The 11,811-nt window shown below is 46.9% G+C and overlaps 2 long non-coding RNA genes across 3 annotated transcripts in view; one reads left to right on the top strand and one right to left on the bottom strand.

The window, feature by feature from the left end:
• The window catches only part of LOC109304578, a 20,028-nt gene extending 10,882 nt beyond the window's left edge, over positions 1–9,146 (top strand). Inside the window, exons 3-4 of one of the 2 annotated variants that reach the window (XR_002099425.1) lie at positions 1,784–1,926; positions 9,136–9,146. This is a non-coding gene — a long non-coding RNA (uncharacterized LOC109304578). Of the gene's footprint in view, positions 1–1,783; positions 2,919–9,135 lie in introns of those variants that run through there. The other variant, XR_002099424.1, reaches the window with a different exon arrangement.
• Positions 2,161–11,811, bottom strand: part of LOC109304579 — a 44,524-nt gene continuing 34,873 nt past the window's right edge. The window contains exon 2 of the long non-coding RNA XR_002099426.1: positions 2,161–2,515. This is a non-coding gene — a long non-coding RNA (uncharacterized LOC109304579). The remainder of the gene's footprint in view (positions 2,516–11,811) is intronic.

Below are 11,811 nucleotides of genomic sequence, written 5' to 3'. Positions count from 1 at the left end.
GGTGTGGGTGTGTGTGTGTGGGTGTGTGTGTAAGGGTAAGGGGCCGGGGGGGGGGGTGCCTTCCTGACCACGGGGCCCTGGGCGATCACTCACATCATCAGCTCCAGCTCTGTGACCAATTTAAGGTGCCGTAAAATGGCAAACTAGCTATAACATTGTTCCACATATAACGTAGAACAGTTATGTGGCTGGTTTATATGGCTCTCTAAACTGAATATATGGCTGAGCTGACCATTGCCTTGGGCCACTAACCACACCAGGGTCTTGAACCAGCCCCAGTGCAGTCCCTGCCTGCCTGATAGTCAGCTTATTGTTGGCCCCAGTCCCAAACCTGTGGGCATGTGGCTTTCAATTTGCCAGTGAAGGGGGAGTCCAGGATCATAATCTCAGGCTCCCCCTGTACTACCAACTAGGGTGTGATTGGGATCTGATCCTCAATCCCAAATTGCACCTCCTGCCATGCACCTGTGGCATGGCTGGAGGCTCAGTTGTTGGGATCAGATCCCAAGGTGTGTTTAAATGAATGTCTGCCAGGGGCCTCACAAACCTCAGCAGACATTGACCCTCTATGAACTTTAAATCTACATAATCAGGGCAATCAACCACGCTGGTTTTGGGACCTGTGATGTATTTGCTGCTGATAACCTCTGCTTTTTTGGTTATAAGCATCCTTTCTTTTTCCTCTGTTGTTAGTTTACAGTAACAGCCCCAAACACTATACAGTTACAATCCTGTTAATGTACCCAGTTCTCACAAATTGCACCTGGTCTGATTTGAGAGACCGCTGCACCTGCTTTGCACTTGGGCAGTTTGTTCCCCAAGGGGCCTGATTGTCATTCAGGCTGAAGCCACTTTACACTTCCAGGATGGTATATTGGGTAACTGAGAACTGAACCCAAGGCAGAGAGCGAGGGTGGCTTCCTGTGTTTTGAGTTTTTTCCTTGTAAGGCCTGGTCTACCCTAGAGCTAAGTAAAAAGGTTTTGACCAGTAGTGAATTGGCTGAAAATTGGCATTTTGGAGTACCTGTATACTTGGATTAAATTTAGCAAAGGATTTCAGCTGAAAAAAATAGGATGAACCATTTTGAATATGTCAAAACATTTTAACATTTTCTAAACATTATAATAATTCACATTGGAAATTGCTGAACACCTTAAGATTTTCAAAGCAAAGCTTCTTGACTGGATGGGTTGTGCAACAGCTTTTTTCATGTAAAGATTGGCCTGAATTTTTTAAAAAGAAAAAGTTTTTAAAAGGGGTGAAAGGAGCTGAAAATGGAATAACAGATTACTTTTAAGGTAGAATGAAATGTATGGGGTTGACCTGAAACATTTTTCTGTTTGGTTTTATCTTTTTTTGGTGTCATCAAAGCATTATTAAATATTCTGTATTGCTTCATCTCAACTTTTATTTTAGTTATTTTATTTTATTGTCCAGCCATTAGGATAAACAATTCATTATTTGCCCAGCTCTTGTCTACACCTCCTTTTTGTACTGATTTAGCTATTTTGGTTACATGTATAATTTTTAATGTGTCCAGTTCAAGCAAGACAACCTCAACTGTGGGTACACTTATACCAGGAAAACCTCATAAAAACCAGGCTGCATGACTCGGACATCACTCCACAAACTTAAGCCATGTAGTTTATTCTGGTAAGAGAAGAGGGGAATAAGTTAGAATAGCCTTATAGGTTTTTCTCTCTCTACATGACACTAATAGCACCACTAAAGAGTCACTGACTAGAATAACAGACCTCATGAATCCATATGTTTTTATTTCAGGCATTTAAACTGTGAAAGGAGCCAGGGTTACAGTCCAGCAAGCCAAACTACTGTGTTGTGACAGAAGAAGAGCTAAGCAAAGGAAACATAAAGAATGTCATGTGTCCTGGAAGGCTGTGCTATGTGGTGGTGTAGTAAAAGATGTGTTATCTTCCTGGGAAATATTTCCTTTTCCATATGGAGATTGTTTTGAAGATGGACGTACTGGGAATGTTTGAAGATGGACATCTATTGAATCACACACCAAATGCCTTCCCATTCATCCCTTCAGTCCTTAATTTTTACAAGCAGTCACAGCGCTTCATTTATTCATGCCAGTTCTTAGCGATTAACAACACCCTACTCTTGATGTGTATGAAAAACTAATCCCTGTGATATACTGCCTATTTTTGTACAGTTTAGATGAAAAAGAGAAACAGATTCAGAGAAAAGACAGGTTCAGCCTGCAGCAGTAAATAAGTTTCTTCTAAATTCTTTCCCTTGGTGGAACTCAGTGGAAGATGGGAAAGAATGATCTTTGGTTCTTTAGAAGTGACTTTCTGAGCTAAGGACCCAACCTGCTCTTGAACTGGAATGGAAGCTGTACTTATGCAAGTGTTGTAAAAACTCCATTTTTATTACAAGTCTTGCAGTATTTGAGTATGTTTAAAGCCCAAGGTTCTGTATTCGTATCTTGAACGTGCAGAGAGGCTTGGATGTAGACGATTCATAGGGTCCATTCCAAAACTGAGTCTGTGAGACAATGAAAATAGAAAATTCAGGCTGAAGCCAGCCTGAATTTTATGAAGAACCATGATGAATGTGAAAGATAACTAGTGGACATGAGAAGCCATGAGACTCTTACCTTGCTGTGGGCCTGTGAATTTCTTATCAAGGAACACTCTTCAGTTGTGTATTGTACACAGTCTTCCAAGCTTTTGCTACAAAAAAAGTGTGTGTCAGGGAATCTCTTGGTGATCAGCCCTGTAGTTAAAAAATCAGAAGGAACCTGTTATGGGCAAATTGACCTTCCAAGCAAGTTCAGTGGATCCTATATGACCTAAGGTTGAATGATAAGCAGGGCTGGACACAGGTATGGGTGTACTGGGTGGCTGCTTGGGGCCTAGACAGACTGGGGGCCCGAACATAGTAATTTTTTTATTATTATTATCATTATCTCTAGCGAAGGGGGACTCGATACTAAAAGTTTGCCCGGGGCCACCGGGGTCTAGGTACAGTTCTGATGAGGAGGGGCCAAAGTGTAAAGCAGGCTCAGAAGCACAGGAAAATGATGTAAACCAGGCTTGTCCAACATACGGCCTGCAGGCTGCCATGCAGTCTACCAAGCCATTTTCTCTGGCCCGAGGTCGCTCGCTCAGGACAGGCTGCCTTGGAGCTGCACCCCCAGCCCAGAGCCACCAAACACCACAGGTGGAGGCCATTTCTCTCCCGGTCTGTATGGGCATGGCCAAGGGGGCACAGGGGCCCAAAGAGTAAAAAATAAAAATTAATACAAGGTTGCACTAGAGAGGGCTCAGCTGGAGGAGGCTAGAGAACAATGCAGGGAAGGCAGGGGCATCCCTGACCTTTTGCCTCCCCCTCCAAGGCAGTGTCCACAGCCACCAGGGCAGCAGAACAGGCACCCTTCTGTCTCAGACACCTTGTGTGGTATGGGAGAGAGGTCTCAGCCATCACCACCTTTAAAAAATAATAATAGGATGCAAAACTCTGAGGAACTCAGGCCAAGGCAGCTAGAAGGAGGTTGGGTATGGCCTGCTGAGCCCCTGATTCCAGCTTGTTTTTTTTCCAAGCAGTGAGTGTCTGGGACGATGGGTTTGGGCAAAATGTGGCCGGGGCCCCAAGCAGCACCCAAGGCCTGGCCCCTTTCCCTGCGAAGCTGCCAGGCTGACAAGGAAGGAATGCCAAAATAGCTTGCTGCCATAACCTGAGTATTTATTTTAGTCAAGTGTTTGGTATTATTTCATTATTGCTTTTATATTGTTCTTATTTTGGATTTTAAACCACGTTTCCAGACCCATTTCATTGTCACTTTCTGCAACTTCATTGGTGTCAAAGGTCACGTGACATCACTTCCTGATGTGATACTTCTTCCTGTGAGGTCTTTGAATATGGCTTGCCGGCCCACTGGGTGATAAAAAGTTCGTGATCTGGCCCCACATTCAAAAAGGTTGGACACCCCTGGTGTAAACCAGCATTGCGGGAGGGCTGCACTCTGTGTATGTAAAGCCACTGAGCTCTGATAGCAAGAGTAAAATCCAACCAGTGTCTGCGGCTAGAAGACAGAAAATGGTTAAGACCATTTCTATGGATGCACTTATTCTGTTTCCTTGCTGTGCCCTGTCTCAGGGAGAGGGAGGAGATAGCAATATTGAGTACAAAAGGGCTACACCCATTACTTAGACTTACTTATGGCATCCACTTGTAACGTCCTCTAAACACAGACCAGCCCCTTGAACAGAATCTGGTAACGTCTTTTACTTTTTGTAAAGGTATGTGGTTTGTTTGTAAATTACATGAAAAAAAATGTTTAAAATATAAGTGTGTGTGTGTGTGTGTGTGTGTGTGTGTGTGTGTGTGTAATATATAAAAATTGTTCTTAAATACTTTCTTACTTACTCAGTTAACCCAAACTTGTACCTGGCTGCAGTCAGGCTCCATACAAAATGCAAGTTGAGGAAGAGGTGCCTTCCCCTTATATCAGAGAGCTTAGTGTGCTGAGGTGGAGGTGTAGGGTTCAAACCTCCATCCCAGGAGGGGGCCCCAACCACCATGATATAGGGTATCACAAGGCGGGACACTCTTTGCCCCTCCTATTGAAGCAGTTCTGCTTTTTTTGGAGTCAGCTATGATACTCAGAGATGGAAAATATGCAAGGGCTTGCACAAGCAACAGTGTGGTTCCCTAGCTTGGTGGTTACGGCAGTCAACTCGGAGGTGGTAGTGCTAGCTTCCAGTCCCTGCTGATGCATTGTATTCAGTGGTGGTTAAATGTGAAATACAGAAATGGTCCTAGGTTGCAGTCCCTTCTCCAAGAGCTGCCCTCTCCCTGTTGAGTATCCCAACAGTGTTATGCTTTTGTTCACCATTTTTGGTTCTGTGAATCTTTGATGAATTCAAGCAAGGTGGATCTCTTGCTCTAGCTGTAGGTCATGACCATGTCACTCCTCCAGCACACCTCTGCCTCATTCTACAGGCTAAGTCAGGGGTGGCAACCTTTTCTGGCTGCAGCTTGGAATGACCCACCCTAGGTCAGAATTAGGAAGGTGGGGACTAGGAGCTGGCTTCTGCTGCTTGTCCCTGCAGGAGAATGGGAAAGTGCCTGCTGCTGAAGCCCCTTCCCCATAGGCCAGATCTACTGGTTCTTCAGGCCATAGGTTGTGCCTCCCCCCCCGTGAACTAGATGGGTAGTGCCCAGGGAAAGGTAAGGGGGAGCTGCGTAGGCTTAAATCCCCTTGGGTCGGGATGAGCCTAAAACCCCAGGTTCCCCACTTCCAGTACTGTACTTTGAAAGAAAAAACTGACTCCTGCTTGGATATTTTTGGAAAGAGGCAGCTTGGGTGCCTGCTTCCAGAGAAGGGCTGAGGGTTGTGAAACCTAAGTGGAGAGGGGCGCCTTCCTGCAGTCCTGAGTTTTACCTACACTCAGGAAAGAGGTGGGGTGAGGTGCACAGCGTAGGGAGCCTGGGCTATGGTTTCTGCTTTGAGCGTCAGGCTTCCGAGAGCTAGGCATCTTAGTGTTCAGCTTTGAGTCCTTAGAGACTGGTCACCCATTGCTGAACACACCTATGGCAGAGCTGGGAACAGGTCCCAGTGCTTTCAACCCCCAGCTGGCTCCTCATTCAGTGGACTCTCATCCTTTCCTTGGCCATTGTAGCTTGGTTGAGTGGTGCGCTATCTGGATTTTAACAGGGAGCACTGTCCACACCTAACTTTGTGCTGAAGAGACGAGTTTTCCAGGTAAGGGTTAAATGCATCTAAATGTTTCGCATTTCTATTTGGACAAAGATAGTCCTTTATATAAATGACCAGCCTGGAAGGAGTTTGGCAACACGGCTATTATTGAACAAACTGGCTGCAAATTTCCTCTTGGAAGACTGAACAGGGAGGTGCTAATCCACACATATTGCTTGCATCTGTCATCTTGTGGCATTTCAAGATTGGAGGGGCTGAGAAGACCTGGTGAGGGGAGAGCAGAGTCTTTGCCTTCCAGCAGTGTCTTCTCAGCTACCTGATCCATAGTGCAAATCTACACTAGTCTGAAAACAAAGACCAAGCTCCTCACAAATATTTTGTGAGCACCTGAGACAAAGCTGTTTCTGATGGCGCAGAACTTGACAGTCCTCCTAGAGAGAGAGAGACTCTTGCAAAAGCAGGCAAACCACCTCCAGCCCCTCCCATCCCTTCACTTTTGCATTCCCACAGGTCCTCCAGTACTGTCTTCTCCCTGCCCCTTCTTTTCCCTGCACTGTGCCCATCTTCTGCAGTGCCCAGTTTCAAACGTGTCAGCTGCTTCCTTGAGGATGAGCTGAGGAAGCAAACTCCAAGCACGCCAGCCTTTTAAAACAAAACCATGAATAAAGCCACACATTAAGCAAATAAACCTCTGTAAAAGAACTTGCATCCTAAGAGAGCCACCAGGCTGACTCTTATACTCCTGCCACTCTCCCTTCATCCCCCTTCACACAAACTACTTTCCCTTGCATGACTGCCAACAGACATAAAAATGCTCATGTAAGATGTGTGTGCTGGGATTATTCCTACAATGCCTGCAAAAATAAGCAGCCTCTCTAGGCAAGTATGCAGGCACTTCTAGTAGAAACAAGTGACTCATTGCCCAGAAAGCTATGCTGCGAGAAATGAGTGGTCTGCCCTCTTTGGACTCCTTTCTAGCTGCAGCTGATGCCATTGGGGGGGGGGGGATGAGGGGGGCAGTGGTTTAACAGTTCTTCGGCCTTCTGTAATCACCAGAAAGTCTAGGGTTGAACAACTCTTAAGGGCCCCCACAGCTGTAAAACAGCATGACTACCATCCTCAGGGGAGCTACTCCATCCACTTCCTCCTAGTATAAAGGAGACTGGCCTCTGTATCCCAACGGGGAGGTGGAGGAGGAGGGGGAGGGTGTGTCTCAATGTGGTTTGGCTGACAGAGGGTATGTTTCCATTGCAGTATGACTGCAGCTTGGATACAAAGCCTCACATAAGTGTTAAATTAGCCAGCTCAGATCCCCAAAACAGCATAGCTAGCACATCCTGGAGTTCACCCCAGCAAAATCCCTCATGGACCCAATATAAGTATTTGGATAGTTTGGCTACACTGGTCTGCCTACTGCAGCAGCCAGGTGGTTATTATCAGTACCTACAGTAGCCAGTTTCAGATTCGGTTAGCTACATCTACCCAAGGTGCAGGTTCCCCTTGGACTACAGTGCTGGCATGCTCCAAATTAGGGAACCCAAGCTACCCTGGTGAATGGACAGCAAGTGCTGCTTTGACTGCTGTTGTCTACTGTTGATGTAGGGCCACAGGAGCTGGAGCAAGAAGCATGCCTTTTTGACAGACCTCCTGTGTTGTGGTGTGAGGTGCTGGATTGGTATGTGTTTGGATGTCTGGAAAGGCAAGAGCCCATGACTATTGTTCAAAACAAACAGAACTCATACCTGCAAGTGTATCTGAAGCGGCTGGAAAAATTCATGTCCAATCCTTACTGTTCTTGGCTCCAGGGAAATGGGGTCCTAGCACCCCTTCACACAAGACAAAACCCTTCTCCCTGGGAGTGCAGTCTGTCCTGCCCTAGTACAGTGCTGAGCAGCACCTCCCCGAGGCAGGCTACAGAGATGCTGACCCACTCAGTGCAGTGCTGGACACAAGCCAATAGACTTCCCTGAGAGGCAGAGCCTTCTTGGCACCTAGCATCATGCTAAAGCAGAGGGGTACACTACTGTGGGTTTGGGTAGTCATGCACACAGAGCAAGTGTGGTGAATGTCAGCATGGTATCCTGGCACCACATGGAAGTGGTCTAGACATACCTTGAGTCTTGCTCTAGGCCCTGAGTCAACAAGGGCTTCAAATACAGACTTAAATTCAATAGGATTTGATTTCTGGGACTGTGCATTACTTGGTTAAAATTAAGCATGTTTAAGCATCTTAAGCATAACTGGTGCATCATGCAAGACAGCACTAGTTCAGCTACATTTGGAATGGAAGAAGCTAACAGGACCTGCTGGGCTGAGAGCAGTAAAGCTTGTGGGAATGTGTTTCCTGTGGCTGGACATGTTACAGGTCTCAGCTAGTGATCTGCTTGCTGCCTCTCCCCCTCTCCTCTCCCATGTGGCACTTCCAAAGCTTGAGCTAGCAAATGGTAATGTGCTTAGTGGCAATTTTCCAGCTGTCTAAGTGGGGTTATGGTTAGGGTTATGCATAGGTAGTGTTTCTTTTTCCCCTGCAATGTGGGCATGTAAGTAGGGACATGCAAACTGAGCATGTTGGTAGGTTATGTGCTGGTCAGGCGGGTTATGAGGCTGTGTGTGCACCTACGCTGGGTGTGTGTAAGTCGCAAAATGCTGCCCAGCAAAAAAACTGACTAATCTGGAGGGGTGAAGAGAGAGAGAGTTCCCTCCCATTTTCTATTCGCAGTAGCTGATTGGTGAGGGCACTTGTCCAGGAAGTTGGAGACCCAGGTTCTTGTAGGTCTTTGACTTCCTAATACAGCACTCTAACCACCAAGCCGTTGCTCTGGCATTATCCAACCCTTACTCCGCTTCTCCATTTGAAACTGGCTTCCTGGACAGCCAAGAGCGGGTTCAGGAGGATGAGGGCCAGCTCTATAGTATGTGGTTTGGTGAGATGGAAGCTCCTTTGGAAGGGAGCAGGGCTTTTGTTCTAGCCTAGATCCTTGCTTCCAATGGGACAGAAACTTCCCCCACCCTTCACTGCCCTCCATTCATTTTATCCAATGATTATTAAATGCAAGGGGCTCAGCTTCAAAAGGAGGACTAAGGAAGTATACTCTTCTTGACCTGGTATGTATACTCTTCTTGAAGAATGCTCTTCTTGACCTGGTTTTCACAAACAGGGAAGAACTGGTGGGGAATGAGCCCAAGGAAAGCAAAGATGGAGAGCAGCAGAGTAAGGACCCAGAAAAGCAGACTTTGACTTGCTCAGGGAACTCATGGGCAGGATCCCTTGGGAAGCCAGTCTGAGAGAGAGGAGTCCAGGACTGCTGGTTGTACTTTAAGGAAGCCTTACTGAGAGTGTAGGAGCAAACCATCCCGATGCACAGGAAAACTAGCAAGTATAGCAGAAAACCAGCTTGGCTTAGTAGGGAACTCTCCCAGAAACTACATCACAAAAAGGCAGCTTATAAGAAGTGGAAATTTGAGGAAATAACTGGGGAAGAATATGAGAGCGTTGCTTGGGCATGCAGGGTGAAGTCAGGAAGGTCAAAGTGCAGCTGGAATTGCAGCTAGCAAGGGACATGACGCATAATAAGAAGGGTTTCTACAAGTATGTTGTAGAACCCTTGCGAAGAGGAGGATCAGAGAAGAGGAAGACGAGGATCAGAGAAAGTATGGGTCCCTTACTGAATGGAGGAGGCAACCTTGTATAGGGGATGTAGAAAAAAGCTGAAGTGCTCAATGCCTTTTTTGCCTCTGTCTTCACAGGCAAGGGCAGCTCCCAGGCTACTGCACTGGGCAGCACAGTTTGGAGAGGAGGTGAGCAGCCTTCAGTGGTGCAAGAACAGGTGAGGCACTACTTAGAAAAGACCTGGATGTGTACAAGTTGATGGGGCCAGATGGGATGCACCTGAGGGTGCTGAGGTAGTTGGCTGATGTGATTGCAGAGCCATTGGCCATCATCCTTGAAAACTCATGGTGATCAGGAGAGGTCCCGGATGATTGGGAAAGAGCAAACATAATACCCATCTTTAAGAAAGAGAAAAAGGAGGATCCAGGGAACTACAGACCAGTCAGCCTCACCTCAGTCCCTGGTAAAAAATCACAGAGCAGATCCTCAAGAAATCCATTTGTAAGCACTTGGAGGAGAAAAGGGTGATTAGGAATAGTCAGCATGCAGTCACCAGGGGCAAGTCATGCCTAACTAACCTGATTGTCTTCTGTGATAAGGTGACTGGATCTGTGCATGTGGGGAGAACAGTGGATGTGGTGTACCTTGATTTTAGCAAGGCTTTTGATACGGTCTCCCACAACATTCTTGCAGACAAGCTTAAGGAAGTATGGATTGGATGAGTGGACTATAAGGTAGATAGAAAACTTGCTGGAGCATTGGGGTTAGAGAGTAGTAATCAATGACTCGATATCTAATTGGCAGCTGGTGTCAAGTAGTGTCCCCCAGGGGTTGGCTCTGGGGCTGGTTTTGTTCATTGTCTTCATCAATGACCTGGAAGATGGCATAGAGTGCAAGTCTTCAAGTGACACTAAGCTGGGGGGAGTAGTTGATACGCTGGAGGGTAGGGCTAGGATTCAGAGTGACCTAGACAAATTGGAGGATTGGGCCAAAAGAAATCTCATGAGGTTCAACGAGGACAAATGCAAAGTCTTGCACTTAGAACAGAACAATCCCATGCACCAGTACAGGCTGGGGGCTGCCTGGCTGGGCAGCAGCTCTGCAGAAAAGGACCTAGGGTTTACAGCTTATACATAAGATGAATATGAGCCAGCAGCGTGCCCTAGTTGCCAAGAAGGCTAATGGCATACTTGGCTGCATTGGTAGATGTGTTGCCAGTAGATCAAGGGAAGAAATTATTCCCCCCTGTTCAGCACTGGTGAGGCACATCTGGCTGGGCAACAAAAATGGTGAGGAGGCTGGGGGACATGACTTATATGAGAAAAGACTGAGGGAACTGGGCTTATTTGGTCTAGAGAAGAGGAGACTGAGTGGAGACTTAATAACAGTCTTTAACTACTTGAAGAGGGGTTCAAAAGAGGATGGAGCCAGACTGTTCTCACTGGTGGCAGATAACAGAACAAGGAGCAAAGGTCTCAAGTTGTAGCAATAAAAATTTAAATTAGGTATTAGGAAGAATTTTCTCACTAGGAGGGTAGTAAAACACTGGAACAGGTTACCCAGAGAGGTGGTAGAAGCTCCATCTTTGGGGGTTTTCAAAACCTGGCTACACAAAGCTTTGCCTGGGATGATCTAGTTGCAGATGGTCCTGCTTTGAGCAGGGGGTTGGGCTAGATGACCGTCTATGGTACCTACCAACCCTGCACTTCGGGTGGGTGCCAGCAGCTCTGGGAAGGAGGTTGGGGGGGGCTACAGTGAATTTTGGGGTGGCTGCAGCCCCCCTGATAGCCCCCTTCCCAGTGCCACCGCCGCCTGCCCCAAGCACAGTCTGGCCCAGCCCCCCACCGTGAAGAGTCCAGCACCCCCCGGCCACAGAAGACTTACCTGCTGCCAATACAGTGAAGGTCTTGGAATGTGTCCCTATTTGTTACCTTGTAAAGTCAGTGTCCTTTATGCAAATTTGAATTAGGCACAGTTTTTCAGCAGCACATCTACCACATAAAGCGAGGGAAACCTGTATCAATGAAGCTGCCTAGTTCAGGGACTGGAAATTGATTCCTGTTTCTGCTCCTTGCCTGCAGTATGACTTTATATGCATCTATTTCCCCTCCTACCTGTCGTCCATACTGTCTATTTATACTGGAAGCTCCTTGAAGAGGACTTTTGTCGTGTGTGTATGTGTGTGTGTGTGTGTGTGTATAGGCCTGGTGAGTTGGGTGCTCAGGGTGTCACCAGACTATAGATAACAATAATTTCTGTGTCCCTTTCATTAATCATTATATGCCTATTCTGGTGATGTGGAACTGGTGTGGGTGTAGACAAATGTGGTCATGTGCAGGTACATGTATGTATGTTTAAGAGCAGTTTGGCCCAGCTCCTCAGAGGAGACTCACGAGTTAATGCCTGTTGCACCCCCGGAAGTCGAAGACCCAGACCCAGATTCCACTGACGCCCCAGTGAAAGCCAGGAGGTAAGGGAAACCAGGGCTGGGGGTCCGCTGGGCGAAGG

Source organism: Gavialis gangeticus, unplaced genomic scaffold (genome assembly GCF_001723915.1).
Source record: "Gavialis gangeticus isolate Ggan-Ray unplaced genomic scaffold, GavGan_comp1, whole genome shotgun sequence".
In the NCBI taxonomy this organism is placed as follows: Eukaryota; Metazoa; Chordata; order Crocodylia; family Gavialidae; genus Gavialis; species Gavialis gangeticus.
This window is presented reverse-complemented; position numbering and strand designations above follow the sequence as displayed.